The following is a 26,194-nucleotide window of genomic DNA, read 5'->3' as shown; positions in this document are numbered from 1 at the left end:
TTTGAGTCCTCTCCCTCTTTTTCTTGATGAGTCTGGCTAATGGTTTATCAATTTGTTTATCTTCTCAAAGAACCATCTTTTAGTTTTATTGATATTTGCTGTTGTTTTCTTTGTTTCTATTTCATTTATTTCTGTTCTGATCTTTATGATTTCTTTCCTTCTACTATGGGTTTTGTTTGTTCTTCTTTCTCTAGTTCTTTTAGGTGTAACATTAGGTTGTTTATTTGAGATGTTGTTTCTTGAGGTAGGATTTTATTGCTGTAAACGTCCCTCTTAGAAATGCTTTTGCTGCATCTCATAGGTTTTGGATCGTCGTGTTTTCATTGTCATTTGTCTCTAGGTATCCTTTGATTTCCTCTTTGATTTCTTCAACGATCTCTTGGTTATTTAGTAATGTATTGTTTAGCCTCCAAGTGTTTGTGTTTTTTACGTTTTTTCCCCTGTAATTCATTTCTAATCTCATAGCGTTGTGGTCAGAAAAGATGCTTGATATGATTTCAATTTTCTTAAATTTACTGAGGCTTGATTTGTGACCCCAGATGTGATCTATCCTGGAGAATGTTCCTTGCGCACTTGAGAAGAAAGTGTAATCTGCTGTTTTTGGATGGAATGTCCTATAAATATCAATTAAATCTATCTGGTCTGTTGTTTCATTTAAAGCTTCTGTTTTCTTATTTATTTTCGTTTTGGATGATCTGTCCATTGGTGTAAGTGAGGTGTTAAAGTCCCCCACTATTATTGTGTTACTGTCGATTTCCTCTTTTATAGCTGTTAGCAGTTGCCTTATGTATTGAGGTGCTCCTATGTTGGGTGCATATATATTTATAATTGTTATATCTTCTTCTTGGATTGATCCCTTGATCATTATGTAGTGTCCTTCCTTGTCTCTTGTAACATTCTTTATTTTAAAGTCTATTTTATCTGATATGAGTATTGCTACTCCAGCTTTCTTTTGATTTCCATTTGCATGGAATATCTTTTTCCATCCCCTCACTTTCAGTCTGTATGTGTCCCTAGGTCTGAAGTGGGTCTCTTGTAGACAGCATATATATGGGTCTTGTTTTTGTATCCATTCAGCGAGTCTGTGTCTTTTGGTTGGAGCATTTAATCCATTCACGTCTAAGGTAATTATTGATGTGTGTGTTCCTGTTACCATTTTCTTAATTGTTTTGGGTTTGTTTTTGTAGGTCTTTTTCTTCTCTTGTGTTTCCCACTTAGAGAAGTTCCTTTAGCATTTGTTGTAGAGCTGGTTTGGTGGTGCTGAATTCTGTTAGCTTTTGCTTGTCTGTAAAGCTTTTGATTTCTCCATGGAATCTGAATGAGATCCCTGCTGGGTAGAGTAATCTTAGTTTTAGGTTCTTCCTTTTCATTACTTTAAATATGTCATGCCACTCCCTTCTGGCTTGTAGAGTTTCTGCTGAGAAATCAGCTGTTAAACTTATGGGAGTTCCCTTGTATGTTATTTGTTGTTTTTCCCTTGCTGCTTTCAATAATTTTTCTTTGTCTTTAATTTTTGCCAATTTGATTACTATGTGTCTCGGGATATTTCTCCTTGGGTTAGTCCTGTATGGCACTCTCTCTCGCTTCCTGGACTTGAGTGGCTATTTCCTTTCCCATGTTAGGGAAGTTTTCTACTATAATCTCTTCACATATTTTCTCGGGTCCTTTCTCTCTCTCTCTCCTCCTTCTGGGACCCCTATAATGCGAATGTTGTTACGTTTAATGTTGTCCCAGAGGTTTCTTAGGCTGTCTTCATTTCTTTTCATTCTGTTTTCTTTATTCTGTTCCACAGCAGTGAGTTCCACTATTCCGTCTTCCAAGTCACTGATCTGTTCTTCTGCCTCAGTTATTCTGCTGTTGATTCCTTCTAGTGTATTTTTCATTTCGGTTATTGTATTGTTCATCTCTGTTTGTTTGTTCTTTAATTCTTGTAGGTCTTTGTTAAACATGTCTTGCATCTTCTCAGTCTTTGCCTCCATTCTTTTTACTGGGTCCTGGATCATCTTCACTATCATTATTCTGAATTCTTTTTCTGGGAGGTTGCCTATCTCCACTTCATTTAGTTGTTTTTCTGGGGTTTTATCTTGTTCCTTCATCTGGTACATAGCCCTTTGTATTTTCATCTTGTCTGTCTTTCTGTGAATGTGGTTTTTGTTCCACAGGCTGCAGGAATGTAGTTCTTCTTGCTTCTGCTGTCTGCCCTCTGGTGGATGAGGCTATCGTGTCTCTTTTTAAGAGAAGGAAAATATTTCTCCAAAGTCTCAGCAGACTTCTCCTCATGTCTCATTGGATAGAATTGGGTCATATGCCCACACCAAACCAAACCTTTGCCTAGAGGGGTAAAACACCCATGCTGGGGAGGGCGATGGATTCCGTATTCCCTTTTAAAAAGTGGCTACGTGGAGGACATCTAATAAAATCAAGTTCTATTAGGAGGAAGAAGTGCAGTTGCTGGGGTAGCAACTGACCGTCACCAAAATATGGCTGGCCTCTTTGGCCTGAGTCATTTTCATGGATTCGTGAACCACTGAGGAGTGTTCCTTAGAGAGATATGGAATATTCTGGTAACCTGACATGAGGGAACAAAAACTCGCTTTTGTATGAACAAGTTAATTTAATTGTGAAATAAATGTTGTCATATAATCTATAGAATAGTGCAGGATGATGAACTCCCATCTAACAGAGATAAAGCTACAGTTAGAGGAGGTATTTTGTTTTAGAAGTCATTATTAAAGATATGCTACAAAATTGCCTGTACAGAAGATTTACTTTCACTTTACTTTTTGAATAACTTAAGCTTCTTGGAGAATAATTCTTTTCTAAGGCAGGTACATTAATACAAATATATGAAAAATAAGAGGCTGCAAGGAATGAGAAGAGAGTGAGATGGTGTGACTTCCTAGCAGTGGTTTATTTTTTAGGTGAAGACTTGAGGTGATTCTTTTTTTTTTTAAATTAATTAATTAATTAATTAATTAGGCTGTGTTGGGTCTTCGTTTCTGTGCAAGGGCTTTCTCTAGTGGCGGCGAGCAGGGGCCACTCTTAATCGTGGTGTGCGGGCCTCTCACTGTCGCGGCCTCTCTTGTTGCGGAGCACAAGCTCCAGACACGCAGGCTTAGTAGTTGTGGCTCACGGGCCTAGTTGCTCCGCAGCATGTGGGATCTTCCCAGACCAGGGCTCGAACCGATGTCCCTTGCATTGGCAGGCAGATTCTCAACCACTTCGCCACCAGGGAAGCCCAAGACTTGAGGTGATTCTTCATTAAGTTTTGCAGAGCCTTGCTGAGAAATTTGATCTCAGCACCTGAGATTTGTTCCCAGCAGGAGCTCATGAGCTTTAGTGGTTTGTAGGGATGACTGAAGAGTCTGGCAACCTCAGAACCATGACATCTGGGTTCAGAAGAACACAAAGAAGGATGCCTGAGTTTTATGATTAGAAGATAATTAAAAAAAAAATATTTACAAGTGAGTAGAACTAGGTAAATATATCATGAATAAATCAGGTAGGCCTGTCTAAGCAAAATTACAAAACAGATGATAATAAATTGTATGTGTTTTTTTGGAGACATCCACTTGAAAAGATGGATGTTTTTGAGTCCAGCTATCACTCAAGGTAGAATTAACAATAATTAATTTTTGACTCATGAAAAGAATATCTTTTTTTCCCCCATTTTTAGTGGTTCTTGGTAGCAGCCTGTATAATTTCCTTAAAGATCTGCATTGGCATGGTTAGTGTAAGTTGTGCCCTTTCCCGTTAGTATATAGCTATGGAACTTAAGAATGGTTCTCCTTTTCAAAAATCATTTTCTTATTCTTCAGTTCTTGTTATTTGGCCAGGTAGCTACAAAATGATTTTATATTCTAGACCAACACAACTCTTAAAGGGGGTATTTACCTGTTTATTGCTGCACATTTTATAATTTTATTTATAAAAATTTAAATATGAGCTTGAAATTTTAACCAATAACACTGAAAACACAGATCAAATTTGATTTTGTCAGAGTATTTGGACAGGAAATGGATCTCTTACTTGCCCCTACTAGAGCCATAGTTACTCTAAATATTCAGTTCTCCTTAAGACCTTCTACCAGGCATTATGCTTCCTGGCAACCCTAATGCCAGGCATTATGATGCCTATAATCTATATATGAATCCTGGGCTCAAATTCCAGGTCTGCCACTTACTAGATGACTAAATTTGTAACTTGGGGCAAGATACTTAGTCTCTCTGTGCCTCAGTTTCCCCACCTATAAAACGGGAGCTAATAATATTATTTATCTCAAAGTTGTTATGAGGATTGAATTAGTTAAAATAGGTAAAGTCATTTAGAACAGTGTCTGGTCTAATAAGTGTGCAATAAGCATTAGCTAATATTATTCCAATTGTTATTTAGAAAAATAAAAACAATTTTCAATCCTTGCAAGAGATGGGTGGGGTCTGTTAAAAATCTTTATGGAGAAAATTATAAAACATTAAAAAATATTTTATATTAATTATTTTATATATGTTAAATATAAGGCCTGAAAGTGGAGAGGTGCCATGTTCATAGATTCAAGGAATCCCATAACATAATGATGTACATAAAATTATATTAAATCAAATTATAAATAAATTCATTTCCAGGCAAAATACAAATTAGTTTTCTTTTTGCCATGAAATTTGATGTCGATCCAAAATTTATATGGAAGAATCAAGATCCAAGAATAACCAAGACAAAGAACAAGATTGGAGAATTGCCTTACCAGGTATCAATTCTCATTATAAAACTGTAGTAATTAAAACAGTGTGCTATTAACTAGAGGTAAACTAGAAGGAAGGTGGAATAGAAAAGAGAATTCAAGAGGCACTGACATAAATGGAAATTTTTATTTTAAAAAAAGTAAGGTTACAAATTAATGAGTGAAGGATAAACACTGTAGGGACAATTGGCTATCCACATTTAAAAATTAAACTATTTCTCTACTCAAACTGTATAAGAAAGAGTAAAGATGCATGGAAGGTCTAAATGTAAACATATATTTAGAAAGAACTGAAAGTACCCAGCCCAAAGTCATGATGATGAGGACACAGAGTAGGGTAGAGAGTTAGACTTCAGTTATATCTAGATTGATTTCTTTTTTACAAGACTGGAATCAGTTATGAATAGCTGGAATAGGGATATTTGCTATCTCAGTCACTCTATTTTTGTGTTTTCAAAATTTCTCAAAATGAAAAATACAGAAAATAAATACAGAACATAACAACTCTGTAATTGATAAAGAAATTTTTCCTATTTTTTGGACTGAATTCTTGGGGTCTTTCATACAAAAAGATTTGAAGTACCCTGCACATATCAGCATTTATATCAGAAAAGGCTAGCCCATCATGGATTTGAGTGTCCAGCACAGAAGTGGACAGTTAGATAAAAAGAGCAGAAGACGTGGACTAGGACCAAGATAAAAGCATTGCCATAGTCATTCTTGGCTGAGAATTTCATCATTGGTCTTATAAAAAGAATTCATGCAAATACTGTCATCACATTGTATGCGTTCATGTATTCAATCTATCGAACACATATTTATTGAATATCTAATCTGTATTAGGCACGAAGCTAACTACTGAGGATTCAGCAGTGCAGGACAAGATCCCTGCGCTCAAGGTTAATCTGTAGTGAGAAGGATGTACTTCAAAATAATAATTACTCAGGTAAATATATCACTACAAAATTTGATCTTGCTATAAAAGAAAACTAATGATAATTGTGTGTTATCTGGAATTTATTCTCAAATTTACTGAAGAAAACACTCTATATTCAATAGTTAGAATCAGTTCTTTGCCAGTTACCAATTTATTGCCTCTCATCTCTAGTTCCACACATCATAATCCTGTGTAGAATTGTGAGTAAAAGGCGTTATATGTTTTCTTAGTTTGTGATTCATTAAAAAAAAGGGGATGATTCTTTGCTCAAAACTTTGTTCCAGAGTTAAAGTCTGTGTAGTAGGTTGAATAATGGTTCCCGAAGGTATCCAGGTCCTAATCCCTGGAACCTGTGAATATAACCTTATTTGGAAATAGGGTCTTTGTGGATGTAATTAAATTAAGACAAGATTATACTATCTTAGAATGGGCCCTAAATTCAATATGATTGGTATCCTTAAAAGAAGAAGAAATTTGCACAAGAAAATATCAAAACACTTGGAAACTAAACAGCACACTATAAATAAACACCATATTCTAAATATTCATAGAGGAAGTCTCAAAGGAAATGAAAAAAATGCATTGAACTGAATGAAAATGTACCATATTAAAGTTTGTGGGACATTCCTAAAGCACTTAAAAGGAAGTTTATAGCACTCAACACATATATTTGAAAAGAGGAAAATTGTCAAATCAATAGTCTAAAGCTCTCACCTCAAGAACCTAGAAAAAGGAAGAGCAAAATAAACCCAAACCAAACAGAAGGAAGAAAATAATAAAGATAAAAGCAGAAATCAAAGAAAGTGAGAATAGAGAATAAAGAAAATCAATGAAACAAAGAGCTGGAACTATGAAAAACATCCATAAAGTTGACAACTCTCTAGAAAGACTGTGTGAGGCAAAAAGAGAAAGGGCATGAATCACCAATATCAAGAAGAAAAGGGGATATCTCTAAAAACAATGCAGACCTCAAAATGATGATAAGGGAATACTGCAAACAGTTCTACGCACAGAAATTTGACAATTTAAATGACCTGAACAAATTCCTCAAAAAAAACAAACTATTGCATCTCACCCAATATGAAATAAATAATTTGAATAGCCTCATGAATACTAAATAAATTGAATTTGTAATAAAAACAATAAACTCCCTCAAAAGAAGTCTCCAAGTCCAGATTGTTTCACTAGAGAATCCTACTAACCACTTAAAGAATTAATACTAATTCTACAACATCTCTTCTAGAAAAAAGAAGAGAGGGAACCCTTCTCAATTTATTTCATGAAGCTTGTTTTACCCTGATACCAAAACCAGACAAAGACAGTACAAAAAAAAAAGAAAACCATAGACAATGTTTCTCATGAATATAGATGCAGAAATCAAAATCCTTAACAAAATATTGATAAATAGAATTCTTCAATATATGAAAAGAATTACATTCCACGACCAAATGGAGTTTATCCCAGGGATGCAAGAAGGAATTTAGAAGTCCATTGAATGGTTTTGTTTTTAAAAAAGATTTGAGCATAGAATAAAATATAAAACTATGGAAAATTTTTGTATTTACTTATTTTCTTTCTTTAAACACAGAATATGCTCAATAGTGCTATGAAGTGCTCCGTGCTGTTTAGTTATTATGTGAGCTGCACACACCCAGGAATATAATCTATGCTGTTGATTCTATTATCTTTTACTAGTTATACAATTTCCTTTACAACAAACTTATAGCAATTTTGTTTTTGTGTATTTTCGTAAATAGCATTTCAAGAAAACTATAACTATAAAATTGTTTTTATTTATTTATTTTTTATTGGAATATAGTTGCTTTACCATGTTGTGTCAGTTCCTTCTGTACAGCAGAGTGAATCAGCTATATGTATACATATATCCCCTCCGTCCCGGGTTTCCTTCCCATTTAGGTCACCACAGAGCACCGAGTAGAGTTCCCTGTGCTATACAGTAGGTTCTCACTAGTTATCTATTTTATACATAGTAGTGTATATATGTCAATCCCAATCCCCCATTTCATGCCACCCCCCCTTTCCCTCCTTGGTGTCCATACGTTTGTTCTGTACGTCTGTGTCTCTATTTCTGCTTTGCAAGTAGGTTCATCTGTACCATTTTTCTAGATTCCACATATATGTGTTAATATACGATATTTGTTTTTCTCTTTCTGACTTAGTTCACTCTCTATGACAGTCTCTAGGTCCATCCATGTCTCTGCCGGAGAAAACCATAATTCCAAAAGATACATGCACCCCAATGTTCATTGCAGCACTATTTACAATAGCCAAAATTATTTTTAAAATGAATATCTAAAATATCTAAAATCGCTGCATTGTTTTATTAATAATATGCATATTTTGGCTTGTTAAAATCATTTCTTAGTAAATGATTACACTTACAAATATAAATTTAGTTGAATCATTGCCTCTATTGAATATCCAGTGATCAAGCATTGTCAATTTCAAAAGGTCTTTAAATCAAAGCGTCTTTCTCCTACTCCTTCTTAGAAATAAGTCATGAAAATGAAAGAGCATGCAATATATTTTTATCTAACATGAAATTAACATTAACGCTAGGAAATTATTTTAAATATTTTACAGAGAGTCTTGTTGAGATCCAGATCAAAGCACCTTTATGGCTGCCTTAGAATGTAATGTGCCAGTACCAAGCATCAGCTTTATTTTCATTTGGATCTGTATAGATATTATTTCTAGGTGTTTGAATGTTTTTTTATGTAAGATTACCTAGAATACATCCCAATGATTAGACCATAATGAAAAACAGTTTACATAGCTGAGTATTATCATTTTTCAATGGTAGGCAGTATAAACGAGAATAGAATAACAAAAGCAAACAAAAATGACAGAAACAACAACTAAATTTTTTAAAAAATCTTAAAAATTACATTTATCAAGGCGAGGATTTTTCTTCATAATTTTGTCTGGAAATGGGTACAATATTGGTAGGTAGGAATGTGTAGTAGATTATTATTGTGTTTAATATTACTTTGTATAAAAATATTGGCATTCATGTTCCTAGGACCACTGTGGTTTTTATTTTTATGAAGACCCAGTAGCAAGCACATTTGTAACATGAAAGAGTTGGATTCAATTCCGTTTATGTAAACGCAACCTCATACACAGAGCTCATTAGTTTATCCTCAACTGATATATAAATTATTGAACCAATCTTCATCTGCCAGCTAAGTAGAATATGAGATCTCACAGCAATATTTATTAATTTCTGTGAGGACTTTATTTCTACCCTGCTTCTGAAAGATACAAAGAGGAAATTGCAGCTTTTGTGGTTTCTTAAGGAATGAATACAATCTAAATGACCCTAAACTTCAAGCAGGAGTTGAACTTTAGGATTTCTTTTGTTGGCTTACCTCCAGCTGCCTTATAAGAAGAACATGATTTTTGGTTCATATTTATATTTTCAGATGTTGACTCATCCCCTTCACTGATTTTGTCTTTTTATTTAAGAAAATATCCTTCATGAATGATTGAATTGTTAGACTCATGCATCCATTTGCTCTGTCTCCTGATATTACAAAGACTTTTTTCAGAAAATGACATTACAAGATTCCTGGCAAATGATTGGATTGGCAAATAATTCAGGCAGATGTGAAAATAATATCAATGACAAATCAGAAAAATTCAATACATATAACAGTACCAAGCATTCATGAGGATGTGGGGGAAGATGAAACCACATACATGTTGGTTTGTAAATTGGTTTGCTGACTTTGGAGAGCAATTTGTGAGTACTTTGTAGAGGTGAATTTGCACCTGGTGTCCATCCTACTATTTTATTACTTCTTTACCCTAGAAAACCTCAGGCATTTGTGCACAGGGAGAGTCTTTGAGCAGGTTTGTAACAAGGGAAAGAATCCGTTTAACAGTGAATAAATGTATAAACCATTGTTTATTCAAACAATTACTATGCAAAGATTTGTAATGAATGTTCTAGATCTACAAGAGTAAGTATGGTTTATTTCAAAAACGCAATGCTGAATAAAAAAGAGTAAGTTGCAAATTATACTTTAAGTATAATTCATTTATGTAGAATTTAAAAATAGTACTATTTATGGATGCTACATATGTAATGAAGTAGAAGAACATCATGAATATAATACACATCAGCATTAGGATAGTGGTTACTGCTGGGGAGGAAGATGGCAGATTGAGGAAGATGGCAGATTGAGGGTAGAGATGTAGGTGTAACATTTCATTTTTTAGAAAAGAAAGTGAAAGAATTGAAGTAAAGAAAGCAAAATATTAGTGTATGCTTAATCTTGGTATTTTAGCATTGTTACACTTACAGGTATCTGTCACATTGTATTTTGTACTCATATTTTTAAATGGTTTTATAGTTAAGGAAAAAAAATCCTAATTACTGGTTGTGAAGGGCTGAGTTCAACCAGGTGAATGTCAATTTCATGGGGGAGGGGTAAAATCACCCCATGAAGTATGGAATTGAAGAGGTTTTCTCCTAAGCTGCCCAAGGGAGTAGCAAGAGGAATTAATTTATCAAGGAATGAACTTTGAAAATAGACCAGGACATATTGCTATTCTCATGGGAACTTAATCTCTTTCAAATAGTCTTCTTTAAAGAAACCTTGAGAAGTTAACTTCTCCAATGCTCATATTTTCTCAGTAATAAAAAATAATGATAATAATATTGCATAACATTTAATAAGCACTTATATTCACATTCTGCTAATGATTTATACATTTGTCTCATCTAATCCTCACAATGTCTCTATGAAGTAGGTATTATTATAAACCACACTTAAAGATGGGCCAAGTACTTTCCCTACTCACATGGCAGAGCTAGTACATTGCAATAGCAAGATTAACCATTAGAGGCCTTTACAAGAACAATAGATTAATAAGTAAATCAGTGAAACATTAAAGGTAATGGGGATGGTCCTTTCAACATCCCTCTGCTCTCATTTTATAGTAGACTGCCCCACTGAGTTGCTACCAAAATAGTTTGATAATTAATTTAAGAAAGATTAAGTTTATGTACTGACAGACACTGTACCATCCCTTTTGAATATAACATTTAACAGAGTTTCTTTTTGTTTTAGTGCTAGGAACCTAAAAGCTAGTGAGTATGAATATGTGAATATTCAAAATATTTTTTAAACTTATATAAACATAAGTTTATATTAACGGACATCTGTCTAAATAGAAAAGACATTGCTACTTCTGAATTTCCTTCCACCTCAAAAAATTCTGTTTGTGTAGTTAGATTGATTAGATATTAATTCTACTTCTGAGAAATAATAATCTTTTTATTAAGAAATAGAAATTGCTCATTTGAGCATTAAAAGATTTTAAAATTGAGAAATTGTGTAGGTAGAGTTTTGATATAATAAAATCGAAGCAGAAAAATTACCTAAAATATACTTTATATTTTTTCCTCTCAGAAATAGGAGAAAACTGATGAGGATGGGGTGGTATTTTGTACTGGACCAAAAAAGCTAAGTTTCTGAAGTTATTTGGGAGGAGGCTTAAGTTTTATTTTAGAATTTATTGTAGTTAAATTTATTGAGCCATTAGATGCTCCAATAGGTAATTACTATTTTCCATGCACTGGACTGTACCTGTTTATGAGTAGGATCTCAGGCGGTCCTGACAACGTTGTGTACTCATTTTGCCAATGAGAAAACTGAGGCTGTGAGAGGGGAAGTAAAGGGCTCAAGGTCACACAACTTGAGAATAGCAGAGTCATGACTCAACCTAGAGTAGGATTCAGATCCAGGTAGGCAACTCTGCTTTTGTGCCTCCTTCAGTTTGTTATGGTGTCCCAGTGTGAAAACCTCTATAACTGGTTTTGGGAAGAGCAGGTGAATCTGAGCTCTGAAACATGCAACCCTTTTGTGTGTGTGTGTGTGTGTGTGTGTGTGTGCGCGCGCGCGCGTCAGGCTGAGCACTTTTTGCTTCTTTATGAGAAACAGTCATAATTAAGGGCAATAGCTTAAGGACACCTCAATAAGAGAGTTCTTAAAGATGGGATAGAGTTTAATGGAAAAAAATGTTCTGCTTGGAAAACATGCTAGGTAACTATGAATGGTTTTTTCTCCTTTTCATCCATAAAAAGATTAGAAGTGTAGTACTCTGAATTACTTTTCAGGCAGAGAAACTATAAAACACTGTGAAATAGAGAAGCAGGATTCAGAATACTACATTTTGTTTTTTATTACAAAAGAAATAAATGCACATGGTAGAAGATTAGAAAATACTGATAATCAAAGAAAAGAAAAAAATTTACAAAATCTGTAACTATCGTTGAGTGATAAACACCACCATTACCTTGGTGTGCATAACTCTATGTATGTTCTTTAAAAATCAAATCATGTTGTGGAACCTGTTTTGTTACTTGATTATAGCTTTTTTAAAGGTTAAAAGCATTTATTTTTGTACTTTAGGGCATAAATGGAGCTACAGAAATGTCGATACAATAAGTGTATATCCATGAGATTTTGGACTACCTTTCCATAAATCTCGCTTGAATGCAGCGTTATTTTCTTCTGTTTTTTATTCAAGGTGGTGCATCACAATTATGATGTAGTTCTTTTTTTTTTTCCTAAAGATTTTCTTTTTTTTTTTTTGATGTGGACCATTTTTTAAAGTCTTTACTGAATTTGTTACAATACTGCTTCTGTTTTTTATGTTTTGGTTTTTTGGCCGCGAGGCATGTGGGATCTTAGAACCCGCACCCCATGCATTGGAAGGCGAAGTCGTAACCACTGGACCACCAGGGAAGTTCCTATGATGTAGTTCTTGATGCTAGCTACTGGGTGACTGTCAGGACTTTCATGAAATGAACTGTGAAATTGACAAACCTGTATGTCAATTATGATTCTTCCAGGTTGGAAGACTAATCCAGGGCCAAAATTAAAACAGAGATAACCATAATTTTTGGAAGGTAGAAGAGATCCTACAGAGTGAGTATATATGTGACACACAAGGAAAGAGAGAAAATATTCCGAAACAGTGTCCAGGGCCATACAACTAGTTACTGGTGAGAGATTGCAACTGAAATCCAGCTGTTCTAACTTCTAGTCCATTGCTTTTTCATCTTTTGCATGTGTCTCTCACTAAGGAGCCCATTTCATGAGATTGCAGAATAGAGCACTGTGTGGTCTGGCTTTCTTAGGGGCAACGTTTCCAACCTCCAGACTCATAGCCCTACATAAAGAGAGGGCTCCTGGGGGCTTCCCTGGTGGCGCAGTGGTTGAGAATCTGCCTGCTAATGCAGGGGACATGGGTTCGAGCCCTGGTCTGGGAAGATCCCACCTGCCGCGGAGCAACTGGGCCCGTGAGCCACAATTACTGAGCCTGCGCATCTGGAGGCTGTGCTCCGCAACAAGAGAGGCCACGATAGTGAGAGGCCCGCGCACCGCGATGAAGAGTGGCCCCCACTTGCCGCAACTAGAGAAAGCCCTCGCACAGAAACGAAGACCCAACACAGCCATAAATAAATAAATAAATAATTAAAAAAAAAAAAAAAAGAGAGGGCTCCTGGGAACCTCTCCACCGTTAAGAAATTCCACGAAGCAGAGTAATTGTCCCTATTAACTCTTCAAGTCCTGTTTATCATGGGAAGAACAGAATGACCATTCATGGATCTTAGGATTTAGGACAGCCATTGGAAAGATTTTTAAATTTATTTTTAAAGTCCTATGAGATATAAGGCATGGTGGGAGTTCAAGGTGGAGGGATAAATGTGGGGCAGAAGCTGGCCAGAAAATAGCCAAAGATTTAACTTCACCAATAGGAATGTTTTTCTTTCTTGTCCTCCCTCTGTCAGTTGTCATCATCCTCTTCATCATCACTATGATTTTTAAAAAAAATCTAACGTATCTCATACTCACTATAGTCAGACATTGAATTCAGTGTTTTCATATGCATTATCTCATTTAATCTTATGAATCAAATTGTTATTCCCATCGTACAAATTAGCAAACTGAGGCTCAAGTGACCTTAAGTAATTTGGTCAAGGGCTTCCTAGCTGGTAATCCAGCTAGGATTCTAACTTAAGTCTTTGGGTCTCCAGAACCCATGCTCTTTACAATCTATTACACTATTCCTCTTATAAGCATCCGTGAGGGGTTGAGGTTCAAAAACCCATGTCAGATTGCAGAGTAATCTTGAACTTGATATGGACAGTGGCATGAAAAGGAGGTCTGAGCTGGGGCACATGAGGTCTACGGCAGTGAGCTTTCTAGTTCACACAGTCCAGTACTAGAAATTTGATTTCTCTGTCTATCCTTGAGGTCATGCTGGGAGTGGGGGTGTGAGAAGGATCCAACATGATCAGGCTGAAGGTCAGAGCTGTACTATTTTTCTAGCAGGAAACATGAAAATTAGGAATCAGGGCAGACATCCAGCTGGGTAGAATGGCTCTGAGATTCATGCCAGATGCTCATGAAGGTACCATGGGGACACAGTTCACTCTGAACACCCTACACACAGGCATTGATGTAGCAGACTAATTCCAGAAGAAATATGTGTATTTTTTACATGTGACACCTGTTTCCAAAAAAGAAACTGTAGTGGAACTACGTGCAGCTTACGTGTTATGCTCAGTTCTTGGCTAATGAGACACTTATGTGTGTTCAGGCTCAAGACACAGATGGGAATGGTGAGGACCTCCAGCTAAAGAAAAAAATGCAAGTGACCATGGGATGGTGAAGGAGCCTACTCAAGATAATAGATGTCACCCTGGGACGTAGAGGGACAGATTTCTCTCTCTGTTGCTGCTGGTAAGGGGTGCACATTTTTCAATTTGAATATCTATAGCGGTAATTCTCAAAGTGTGGTCCCCAGACCAACAGCACCAGAATCACATGGGAACTTATTGGAAATGCACACTCTCAGGCTCCACCCCAAACCTAATTAATTAGACACTCTGGGGGTGGCGACAAACCTTCCAGGTGACTGGGATGCAACTGAAGTCTGAGACCCACTCACCTGCAGCATTACAGCATTTATTTATCAAAGCAACCATATGACTTATGTACTGTCATCTTTGTTTTGCAGAAGGGAAATCCAAGAAATGTCAAGTTAATGTTAAGTATCATGCCCAAGAGTACCCAACTAGTAGACAGTAAAATTGAGATTAAACTTCACTGTTATATGGCTGTAGTTATGTATGCTTCCAGATATTTTTAACTTAACTGAATTTAATCTTTTAGTTAATGTGTTTGGATATTTTCTTCAGAGGTGATTACCATATCATGTATATCATATGTCATATCATGACATGTCATATATCATGCCATATATCATATATAATATTACATCATATTATATCATACTATATATTTATTTTGCCTCTAACATAGCATTTAAATGATATAATAGGAGCCACCGTCTACATGGAATTATCTTGAAGAGCTTCCATATTAACCACCTTTCCCTCCTTTTCCCTTTAGCTCGTTTTCTTCCACAATTTATTTTGAATTTCAATGCTATGAAAGTTGAGTATAGTCCAATAAGCAACACTATCTTCTTTATTTAGAATTACCAGTTAACATCTTGCCACGTATGCTTTCTCTTTCTCTTTCTGTATATATATAATCATGTGTATCAAACACACATAAGTTTTCCTGAATTATTAGAAATAAGTTGCAGATGTTATAACAGTTCACCTTTAAATAATTTAACGTGTATCTCCAAGGACAGGAACTTTCTCTTATATAACTACAATACTACCTGACACCAAATAAGTTTAACAATTGTTCAGTAATATAATCAACTATTTGGTCCATATTCAAATTTCTCCAATTATTAAAGAAAAATCGCATATTTTTTTTAAATTCAAAATGCAACATAAATCATGCAGTGCATTTTGCTGTCATGTCTTTTATTTATTTATTTATTTTTACTTTATTTATTTATTTTCTGAAGTGAAAAAATAAATTGTATTTTATTGCAAAAGAATTTACATTAAAATTAAGGGCTTCCTACAACTATCAATCTAGATGTTTGCATAACATCTGAGATATTTTTATTCAAGTATTCATTTATTTTTTGAATTTTATTTTATTTATTTTTTTATACAGCAGGTTCTTTTTTTTTTTTTTTTTTAGGCAAGCTTTTTTTTTTTTTTTTTTAATTTATTTTATTTATTTATTTATGGCTGTGTTGGATCCTCGTTTCTGTGTGAGGGCTTTCTCTAGTTGTGGCAAGCGGGGGCCACTCTTCATCGCAGCGCGCGGGCCTCTCACCACCGCGGCCTCACTTGTTGCGGAGCATAGGCTCCAGACGCGCAGGCTCAGTAACTGTGGCTCACAGGCCCAGCTGCTCTGCGGCATGTGGGATCTTCCCAGACCAGGGCTCGAACCCGTGTCCCCTGCATTAGCAGGCAGATTCTCAACCACTGCGCCACCAGGGAAGCCCATACAGCAGGTTCTTATTAGTTATCCATTTTATACATATTAGTGTATATATGTCAATTCCAATCCCATGTCTTTTTCATCTTGTTTATCTAGAGCCATCCCTCTGTCTTTTTGTTTGCTTTCATGCCATTGACATTTCTGGAGTGTGGGCTAGTTGTTTAGAAAAACGTCCCACTTCCCACTTGTGTACTTCCTGTTGCATCCCATTAGGTAGCACATGATGGCTGTTTGTGCCATTCTTGATGAACAGCTTGGTTATTTAGTTAGGTGATGTCTGCTATAGCTCTGCAACATAGAGGTACCCCTTTCTCTTGTAAATCAAAAGTGGTATGTGGGATGATACTTTGAGATCATAGGATGGATTATCCTGCTTTTTAACAACTTTTCTCTGAATGGTATTAGCATCCCTTTGGATCCTTGTCTGAATCAAATATCACACAGGGGGTTGCAAAATGGTGATTTTTTGAATTCTATTACTTCTACATTTATTTTATGGCATTTTTCTAGAAGGAAGAACCCCGTCCTCCATCATTTTCCCCTTTTCCTCTCTTATTTTTTTATGTACTAGGTATTACGTATGTATGTATGTATGTGTTATCACTATTTACTTTGATTACATTTTCTTAATAATGTCATTTAATTTCATGTTTCAGGTTAATCTATTATCTTTTTAAGAGAAATACATCATAATTTTTTTTTAAAGTATTTATTTATTTATTTATGGCTGTGTTGGGTCTTCGTTTCTGTGCGAGGGCTTTCTCTAGTTGTGGCAAGCGGGGGCCACTCTTCATCGGGGTGCGCGGGCCTCTCACTATCGCGGCCTCTCTTGTTGCGGAGCACAGGCTTCAGACGCGCAGGCTCAGTAATTGTGGCTCACGGGCCCAGCTGCTCCGCGGCACGTGGGATCCTCCCAGACCAGGGCTCGAACCCGTGTCCCCTGCATTGGCAGGCAGATTCTCAACCACTGCGCCACCAGGGAAGCCCCATCATAATTTTTGATGAATGATGCTAACTATATGGTCACTGGACTTATACCTAGATAGAAAAAAATAGAAAAAAGATTAGATAACTTGTGTATCAAATGGGAGGGTTCAGCCCTTTACTATTCTAGTTTTTATTACTCATTAGGACTTATTTGATGTATTTTGGGCAGAATGGAGGAGGGATGGCCAGAAAGAATCTTTTAGATTTGATTTTTTTTTCAAATTCCTGTGATTATACTCTACTTTTAAGAGAAATCTGCTTTGTATTTGGGTCGTAGACTTGATCTATGGTGGATTTTTACATCTCTGTGAGTTCAGTAGTCTTCTAGAAGTATTTTATATACATGTGAATATGACATGTTATATTAATATGCTTTACATGTATACACATATATTTCATTTTTATTTATATTTTATTTTTTATATGTTTTACGTATACACACATATATTTTCATTTTACATATACACACATATATTTTCATTTTTCTTTATATTTTCTTTGATAATGAGCCATCAGGTTTTATTTTATTTAATTTTTTTATCTTTTTAGAACTTTCTGGATTTTTAAACTGAATTTTTTTTATTGAAGTGTAGTTGATTTACAGTGTGTTAATTTCTGCTGTATAGCAGTGATTCAGTTGTACATATATACATTCTTTTTTAAAAATTCTTTTTTTTTTAATTTTTTTTTAATTTTTTTTATTTTTGGCTGTGTTGGGTCTTCGTTTCTATGCGAGGGCTTTCTCTAGTTGCAGCGAGCGGGGGCCACTCTTCATCGCGGTGCGCGGGCCTCTCACTATCGCGGCCTCTCTTGTTGCGGAGCACAGGCTCCAGACGCGCAGGCTCAGTAATTGTGGCTCACGGGCCCAGTTGCTCCGCGGCATGTGGGATCTTCCCAGACCAGGGCTCGAACCCGTGTCCCCTGCATTGGCAGGCAGACTCTCAACCACTGCGCCACCAGGGAAGCCCCTTTTCTGTTTTGGTTTATCTCCGGATATTGAATATAGTTCCCTGTGATATACAGTAGGACCTTGTTGTTCATCCATTCTGTATATAATAGTTTGCATATGCTAACCCCAATCTCCCACTTCATTCCTCCCCCACCCGCCTCCCCCTTGGCAACCACAAGTCTGTTCTCTATGTTTGTGAGTCTGTTTCTCTTTCATAGACCTTAAAAGAGGCATTTATTGCTATTTTTTTCTCATTCTATTGTTAACTCTTCTTAATGTGGCTGATTCTCACTGTTACTTCATAATTTTTTCCTGAGAGTTTTTGAAAACTGTTCCCTTTGGAAGGAAGCAAGGCAAGACACCAAGTAAACTAGTCTCTTTTGTTATCAGGCTTTAATGTCTTAATAATTAAGCAATTTTAATATAACTTTATATTGCGATTATTGTTCTGCTTGAGTGATTGTTGATATGTTTAGCAATTTAACTGATATTGCACTGAAGTTAATTGTCTTTGTATCACTTATGGAGGAATCTGAGAAATGATGGTGATGATTCATTGAACATAGTCATTCCCTTCTGATACTTTTGGGAACATAGAACAATGTTATGGTTTTGATCTTTGTAACATTTAAGCTTGACAGGAGGCCCAAAGTAAGAGTGGCTTAAAGAAGGTAGGGATCTATTTCTCTTTCTCATAGACAGGAAAAAGATGTAGGCAATCTATTACTAATAAGGAGACTCCACAGTCATGAGGGACTCAGGCTCCTTCTATCAGGTCCCTCTGCTATCTTTTTCTTTTTTGTGTGTGCGGGTATTCCTATTTTAAAAAATTTTTTTATTGAAATATGGTTGATGTACAATGTTGCATTAGTTTCCACCAACAGTGTAGAAGTGTTCCTTTTTCTCCACACCCTCACCAGCATTTATTATTTGTAAACTTTTTGATGTTGGCCTGACTGGTGTTAGGTGATACCTCATTGTACTTTTGATTTGCATTTCTCTTATAGTTAGAAATGTTGTCCCTCTGCTATCTTAACACATAGCTTCCAGTGGAAGGTCCAATATGGCTGCTCCAGATAAAAACCTCATATCTGCTCTCAACCAGCGTGAAAGAGGAAGGGTGCACCCCTCCCTTTAAAGAAGAATGCTCCCTGGAGTTTGCACACTCCTCTTCTGCTTATATCTTATTGGCCAGAATCTAGTCACATGGCCATGTCTAGCTATAAGAGAGACTGTGAAATGTAAATTTTATTCTGGGCAACCCTATTCCGAGCTAAAAATTGTTGGTTATGTTACTAAAGAAGTAGGGGAAGATGCATACTGGGGCAAATTAGCAATCTCTGCCCTAACCTTGTAATAATTTGGGCTTTATTTGTCAATCTTTTCCAGGGGCAATTGTCAACTTGTCCACTTTTTTAACAGTTGACAAATTCTCCTTGAGAACTTTATCTGTTTTCTGGAATAGTTCAATGCATTTTTCAGTAGTTCAATGACATTATTTTAAAGCATAAGAAAAGGAGACTCTGATCTCTCTTAAATGGTAAAGGAGAATGGCAGGGGGCACATGGATCTATGTGCTATTTCTCATCCATCTGCTCCGACACACAGATGTACCCAAACCTTCACAGGTGTGTTGCCCAATTTTGATCAGTGAGCAAAACATTATTTTCTGTAGCTGATTGTGCATATAGTTATACAGTGTTGTCACTTAGAACAATTGAATGTATACAGCATGTATATGGCAGGTATACCTGCATTAGATGAGTCAAGGGCGTTATGAGGGGTTCTTTGCTGGGGATCCAGGCTCTATCTGTGGATTGGCTATCATCAACATAGGGCTTGCATTTTCCACCATTACTCCCAAATTCCAGCAAGTAGGAATGGGAAGAGAGGAAGAGAGGGACACACTCCTTCCCTTTCCGGGCAGTGTCTAGAATCTGCACACATGGTGCATGTGGATCTTTTTTCTTTTTATTGAACCATCTCTTACACTCACACTTTTATACTGATTACATCTAAGATGATTATATCTAAATCAGTGCCTTAGACTTTTACATTAGTTGGTATTTTTTCATGATTATAAACATCAGTATATACATTTTGAAATATGTAAATCTTTAAATGTATTTAAAGATAAGTATTTAAATGTTTAACAATATAAATTATTGTCTGCATTTTGAATGGTATCAGAATTGGGACAAGCACAAATTTGATAAATATTGCCAGTTTTCCTTTTAAAAAATTAAAACAACACTCTCATCAGCTATATATGTATTTTTTTTTAATTAAAAAAAAAATTTTTTTGGCCGTGCCACACAGCATGTGGGATCCTAGCTCCCCGACCAGGGATTGAACCCGCGCCCCCTGCAGTGGGAGCGCGGCGTCCTAACCACTGGACCGCCGGGGAAGGCCCTCATCAGCTATATTTGAGAGGGTCTGTTTATTGCAAACTTACTAGTGTTTGGTTTTCTCATACAGTTTTTAAAAATATATAAAGTTTCTTCATTCTAAGTGAGGTGAATATTTATCGTCTATCTGTAACTTTTTCCCTCTTCTTTTCTTATTAAGGAATCTTATTAGATATTTATATATAAATAATACTAATTTTTCTTCTGTTATATTTGTTACTTATAAGTTTCCATATATTATATCCTTTTAATTTAGCTAATGTTTCTCATTGAAGGAGAGAAATATAAAGTGCTCACATAATCAAATTTATTAAGTATAAATGATGTGACTTTTTCCATTGTTTTTAAGTATACAAGATATTTCTCATCCTGAGATCCAGAGATTGCAGAAATGTGCACCTTCACTGTCTTCTATTTTATTTTTTCTGTAATTTAACTTGGTTTATGATATGAGGTAAGTCTCTAATCCATATATTTTTTCCAAATAGCCAACTGTGAATCCCTGCTATTTATTAGGTAATCTTTTTCATTTGCATCAAGTTGTAGTGTATCATTCTATAAATACACCAACAAAAAATAATATGTATTTCCAACCTGTCTTCTCTGTCTTATTGGTGCCAGAAACGTTTTTGTAGCAGAATATTGGTATGTGATGAGAAATTTTGTTGTAGGGAGTGTTTTTTATGTCCTTACAGCACAGTTATTACCATTTTGAGCCTAGAGACAAATAAAAGCATTTCCTTTTTTTTTTTATTATCATGTGAATTTAGAAAGTGCTTTTCCACATGAATGTCCTGTGGGCACATCAAACTCACTATGTCCAAAAGAATGCCATTATTTGTGGCCCCATTACAACTCTCCTCTTCTAATGTTTCCTAGTGCGGTTAATGGCATAGCTTTCGTCCAGTCTCCCTAACCACAAACCTCAGCATCATTTCTGACTTTTCCCTCTGCATTTCACCCTACATATAGCTATTCCCTAGTATTTTCTAACTCTATCCTGAAATACTACTGGAATCAGTTCTTTCCCTTTGGTTATCACTGCCTCTGCTCTCAGAGCTGTGCCATCTCTGCTGGACATGGAGAACAGCTTCAGTTTCTCGCCTCCAGACTGTCCACCTTCAGCATAGGTACCAGTTATCTCTCTAAATTACAGATCCAAGCACATTACTTCTTCTGCTCTTAATCCTTGAGTGGCTTCACACTGTCTTGAGAATAGACTTCAAACTCATTAACATGATGTTCAAAGCCTAACAAAAGGTGGATCTTCATCTTACTTTCCTTTTTCAACTCCCTTCATTCCTGGCCACCCATGAACCCTGTGTTTCTGTCACCTTTACTTTCAAATATTTCAACATTCTTTTCCCTTGGGCTGTTTTGCCCATAACTGCCTTTCTCACTTTGTTTTCACAATCCACACTCTAAGTCTCAGATCAAATATCATTGGCTCTGGAAAGCTCTCTTTATTTAGTCAAACTTAATTGCCCTATACTCTGTGTTCCCATTGAATTTGTGTACACATTTATCATAGCCCAGATTATTTTCTAAATCGTTTAAGGTGCAGTATATCTGGTGAGACTCTATACATTTTAAGGAGACCAAAGTGGCCATCTGTCTTTGTAGACACAGAATATGTAGCAGATTTTCTTAGTTTGGCGTGATGGGCTTGTGAATGCAAACTAAAGGAGATAAAATTTTGAAAGCCAAAGCACAAAGTATCACTGCAGCCTCTACAGAGATCTGACCCAGCAAGGATGACTTAGCAGCCAAAGGCAAGGACCCATCTTCGATAGTGACACCAGATGGTAGCAACAGAAGTGATGAAAATTGTAAACTGAGGCTCACAGTGACCTGATCAAACTCTCTAATTTTGTCTTGTGGATTTCAAATGGTCCTCTTTGAACTGAATAAGCACCTCTGCCCCCAGATTTCTGCTGGAGAAAGAGCTTAGATAGTTCAGGCATGGGGCAACTGGATTATTAAAAGTGTGACCATATTTGTACTGCAAGCTGGTTAGGCAGGTTATCCAGGTTACACTTGGTTGTGTCTCCTCAACCACACTGTACAAATCTGCAAAGTGGGGCCCTTGTGGAATAATCTTTATATCTCCCTGCTCATGAGAACCGTGATTTGAACATTGTAAATATTTGAATTGAATTGCTTCTGCCCTATGTTTATTTTAACGTTTATAACAACGGTCATAAAACGAATAACGTTTTAAAGTTTTTTATCCAAAATATTTTGCATTTGTAAATATTCCTGTAGAAGATATGGGCTGCCTGGGAGTGCTGCCTGTGCTTATCGGGATCTCAAGCTGCAGTTACTACGGTAGTAAATTCAGTTAACTACTGCAGCATAATGTCATTAGCATGAATATAAAACCCCGAGAGATAGAGTATCATTACATTAAAAAAAACTGTTTTGTCTACCTAGATTGGCACTGGAGAAGATTGCCCCACAAAAGCGGTTCGCAGTTCTCTAGTTGACAAGTTTTGCAAATTTGCTTGGTCTTGCTCTCTTGTATAGAAATTGGTTACCCTCCATCGCAATTCAAAATATCATTTTTCTTGTTTAGAGAAGAGGTTTCTAAGTGCACCCTACTACTGGAGAATGTTTATGCTGACCTCCTACAATTTAGAATATATAACTGTGCTCCCAGGGACTTGTGCTGGCTCAGCCTTTCCCCTCAACTCTTCAAAGAGACTTTTGTACCAGATCCACATGGTTTCTATTGTTAGTTCCCTTTCCCAATTACTGTTGTCTGTTTATGTGAAAGGAGGTTCAGTGAATTGCTTGAGTTTTAATTTTCATGCCCTGTATGAAACCATGTGCTCTATATTCTAATGGGAAACACACATAGGGTGTGGTCCTGTAGCTGAAATTTACAAGAAGTTTTGTTAAAGAAAATACAGAGGTATTTTGTAAGGAAAGTAGTGTTGATCTATCTACATTATCTATGTATATATGTAAGCAAGTATACATGTACATATACATCTATCTATCTGTCAATCATCTGTTAACTGTCTACTCGTGTGTGAGTAAATAGGCTGGTAAATAGACTCTTCAGGAAAAAAGAAAGCTCTAGTTTGTAACATTTGCACATTTCCATGGCATAAATACTCCCACCATGGCTCATTTTAAGCTATCAATATGACATCATTGAATACAGAGCTGGGAGGTGATACACAGAAACCTTTGTATAGTATTTTTACCATACAGTTACAATTAATGTAAATAACTTCAAGAGCATAGATAAATGCAAAATATAGTAAAAGAAGTAGGAAGTGGTCAGTTTTGAGTATTTATTATATTTGTTTTTTTCAGATTTACAAATTTTGATAATATATTTTATTCATTTTTTTGTGTTTTATTTTTTTTAATTTTTATTGGAGTATAGTTGATTTACAGTGTTGTGTTAGATTATCTTCATTTTAAATGCCTTTTGTTTACTGTAAGTTCATGTAATTTAGTTTTTCACAAGGCTCTGTTTAAGAACTGCTTGCGGAATTCCTGAAAATATAGCAACTGGCTCTTGCAAGCTGGTATAAAGTGGCTCCAACACAATACTGTATTAATCTATTTCTATCCACTTCTTCCTTTTTCTAAGAAGGGTAGACCCCTGTGGCTGGGAGATCTTTGTTGAACTTCGTGGTGGGGGTTAGGTAAACAGGTCTGGAGGAAGAAGCAGAAGTAAATTGCAGAGTGTCATGAAGGATGGAAGCTTTTGTGTATGGCGTGGGTAGGTGCTAGAATTATGGGGGATCAGAGGAAAGGTTTTACATTTATTTCTGTGGGATAATTATCTTTCAAGTTGCCAGAGTAGAATGATTGAAGTCTTCAGGAATGTGTCCATTGCAGAACACACTGTAGTTTGCCATGGGGTATTTGATGCAAATCCCTTTTTCCATTTCTTATATGAAATATTTGGTAAAATCTACATTGCTTAGTAATGTCTTTCTTGGGAATGGATTCTTCTTGGAGAGGGAAATAATACAGAGTTCTATATCAAAGTTGAAGTGGGGCAAAAACTGAGACTGCTTTCTGGGTTACAAGAGATATTTGAAAATAATGTATCTAAGACTGAAAATTAAATCACATTAGCTGAAGTACAAAATCATTTGTTAAAATCTAAAATGTAAGCAGCATAGCATGGTGCTTCAGAGTACAGATTTTATAGCCTAACTTTTGGAGTTTGATTATAGATTCTACCACTTATTATCTGTGTGACTTTGGGCAAGTTATACAATACCTCTGTGTTTTGGTTTTCTTGGCTCTAAAACAGGAATTTTAATAATAGACATTGTATTGGTTTGAGGATTAAATGAGTTATACATAAAGCACTTAGAATAATTCCTGGCACACTGTAAATTATAGGATTAGCTATTATTTATAATTGGTCTAGGGACTTAGGAATATGATTAATTAGAATGTAATATATATGAATATTATGTATGCTGGGTTTCTGAGGGGTCCCAATTAGGACCCTCTTCCCTGTTTGAGTCCTGAACTAAATGAGGTATAGGAAACAAAAGTGATAAACATGGAGGAATCCATGGAATTACCCTTATTACTGATAATGCTGATAAAGCACACTGTACTTGCATCTGTGAAAGAGTGGGCTTCCTAATTCAGAAACTTAAAATTAGGCAGACTTGCCCAGCCATTGGCAGCCCTAGAACTCTGCAAGCATCCTCTTTGGGGCCAGACCCTTTCACCATGTGGCTGAGGGCAGAGCAGAGCACACACTGCCTGAGGGTATGCTGACTTCCAGAGGAAAGGGGAAGGGAAAAGACTGGGCTCTACGTGCCTGACTTCTACTTCCACACTCATCAGTCAAATGATTTTACTCCTTTGTCAGTGGCTCCGTGGTCACATGGCAGAGAGAAGCCAGGATTATTCCATAACTGGAGCTCCTTCCCCTCTGTATCAGTGTTCAACCAGTAACACAGAAACTACTTCTGGTGTTTTTTTATTTTTTATTTTTTATACTTCTGGTGTTTTTAATAGAGCACATTTAATTTGGTTATTCAGGCCACGAAGGGGTTGAGAGACTCAGTTGGGGATGATGAGATAACTCAGGAATTTGTAGCAGCAGGAAGACATTGCCTACCTTCACCAAAGGGAGGAGGTGCTGTTGGCAGAGACCAGGGGCTGGAGTTACCCCCAAAGAAGCGGGAACCCTGGTAGGTCTGTCCAGGAGGAGCTGGAGCCACAGAGGTACTGCCTGAGGTGGAGAGACAGTGGGAGACATACCCTGGTCTCTCCTTCCCCAGCCTCCCATCCGTCTCCAGAGCCTGGGAAACACAGCCCGCAGCGGTGAGCCCCACTGCTATATAGAGCAGAGAGGGGAAGGGACGGAATAGATCCGGGGGCACACGGGGACTGGCATGTGCGCGCATGCGCACGCACGCGCGCACACACACACACACACACACACACACACACGCACACCCCTTCTATTTCGTGCTACTTTGCTTTTAGACTCTTTGGACTGTGTAGATCAAAATACTCATTCAGAAGACATGATTTTTTGACATTACTTGAAAACACCGTCTATGGAAGTCAGTTGAAGAAAGCTGAAAATCAATATGCAGTTTGGCCCTAAATTCTCAAAATTCTGGTGAACATCCTCTGCAGTATTCCTAGATGATGAACTTCCAGACTACTCCCTGATAATGTCAGATCATTGCCTAAATTCTTTATTGTTTGTGGTCCTTTTAAAGATAGGCTCATAAAATTCTATATAGTACTCGGAGT

At 36.4% G+C, this 26,194-nt stretch overlaps 1 protein-coding gene across 6 annotated transcripts in view; it reads left to right on the top strand.

Annotated features, from left to right (window-relative positions):
* Positions 1-26,194, top strand: part of GRXCR1 (glutaredoxin and cysteine rich domain containing 1) — a 334,368-nt gene that overhangs the window by 21,149 nt on the left and 287,025 nt on the right. The window contains exon 3 of one of the 6 annotated variants that reach the window (XR_011073849.1): positions 14,316-14,401. The exons of the other annotated variants lie outside the window; for them this stretch is intronic. The gene's annotated coding sequence lies outside the window, so the exon portion shown is untranslated. Of the gene's footprint in view, positions 1-14,315; positions 14,402-26,194 lie in introns of those variants that run through there. 6 annotated transcript variants of the gene reach the window in all.

Source organism: Eschrichtius robustus, chromosome 4 (assembly GCF_028021215.1).
Source record: "Eschrichtius robustus isolate mEscRob2 chromosome 4, mEscRob2.pri, whole genome shotgun sequence".
In the NCBI taxonomy this organism is placed as follows: Eukaryota; Metazoa; Chordata; class Mammalia; order Artiodactyla; family Eschrichtiidae; genus Eschrichtius; species Eschrichtius robustus.
Note: the sequence above shows the minus strand (reverse complement) of the source record. Positions and strands in the feature narration are given on the sequence as shown.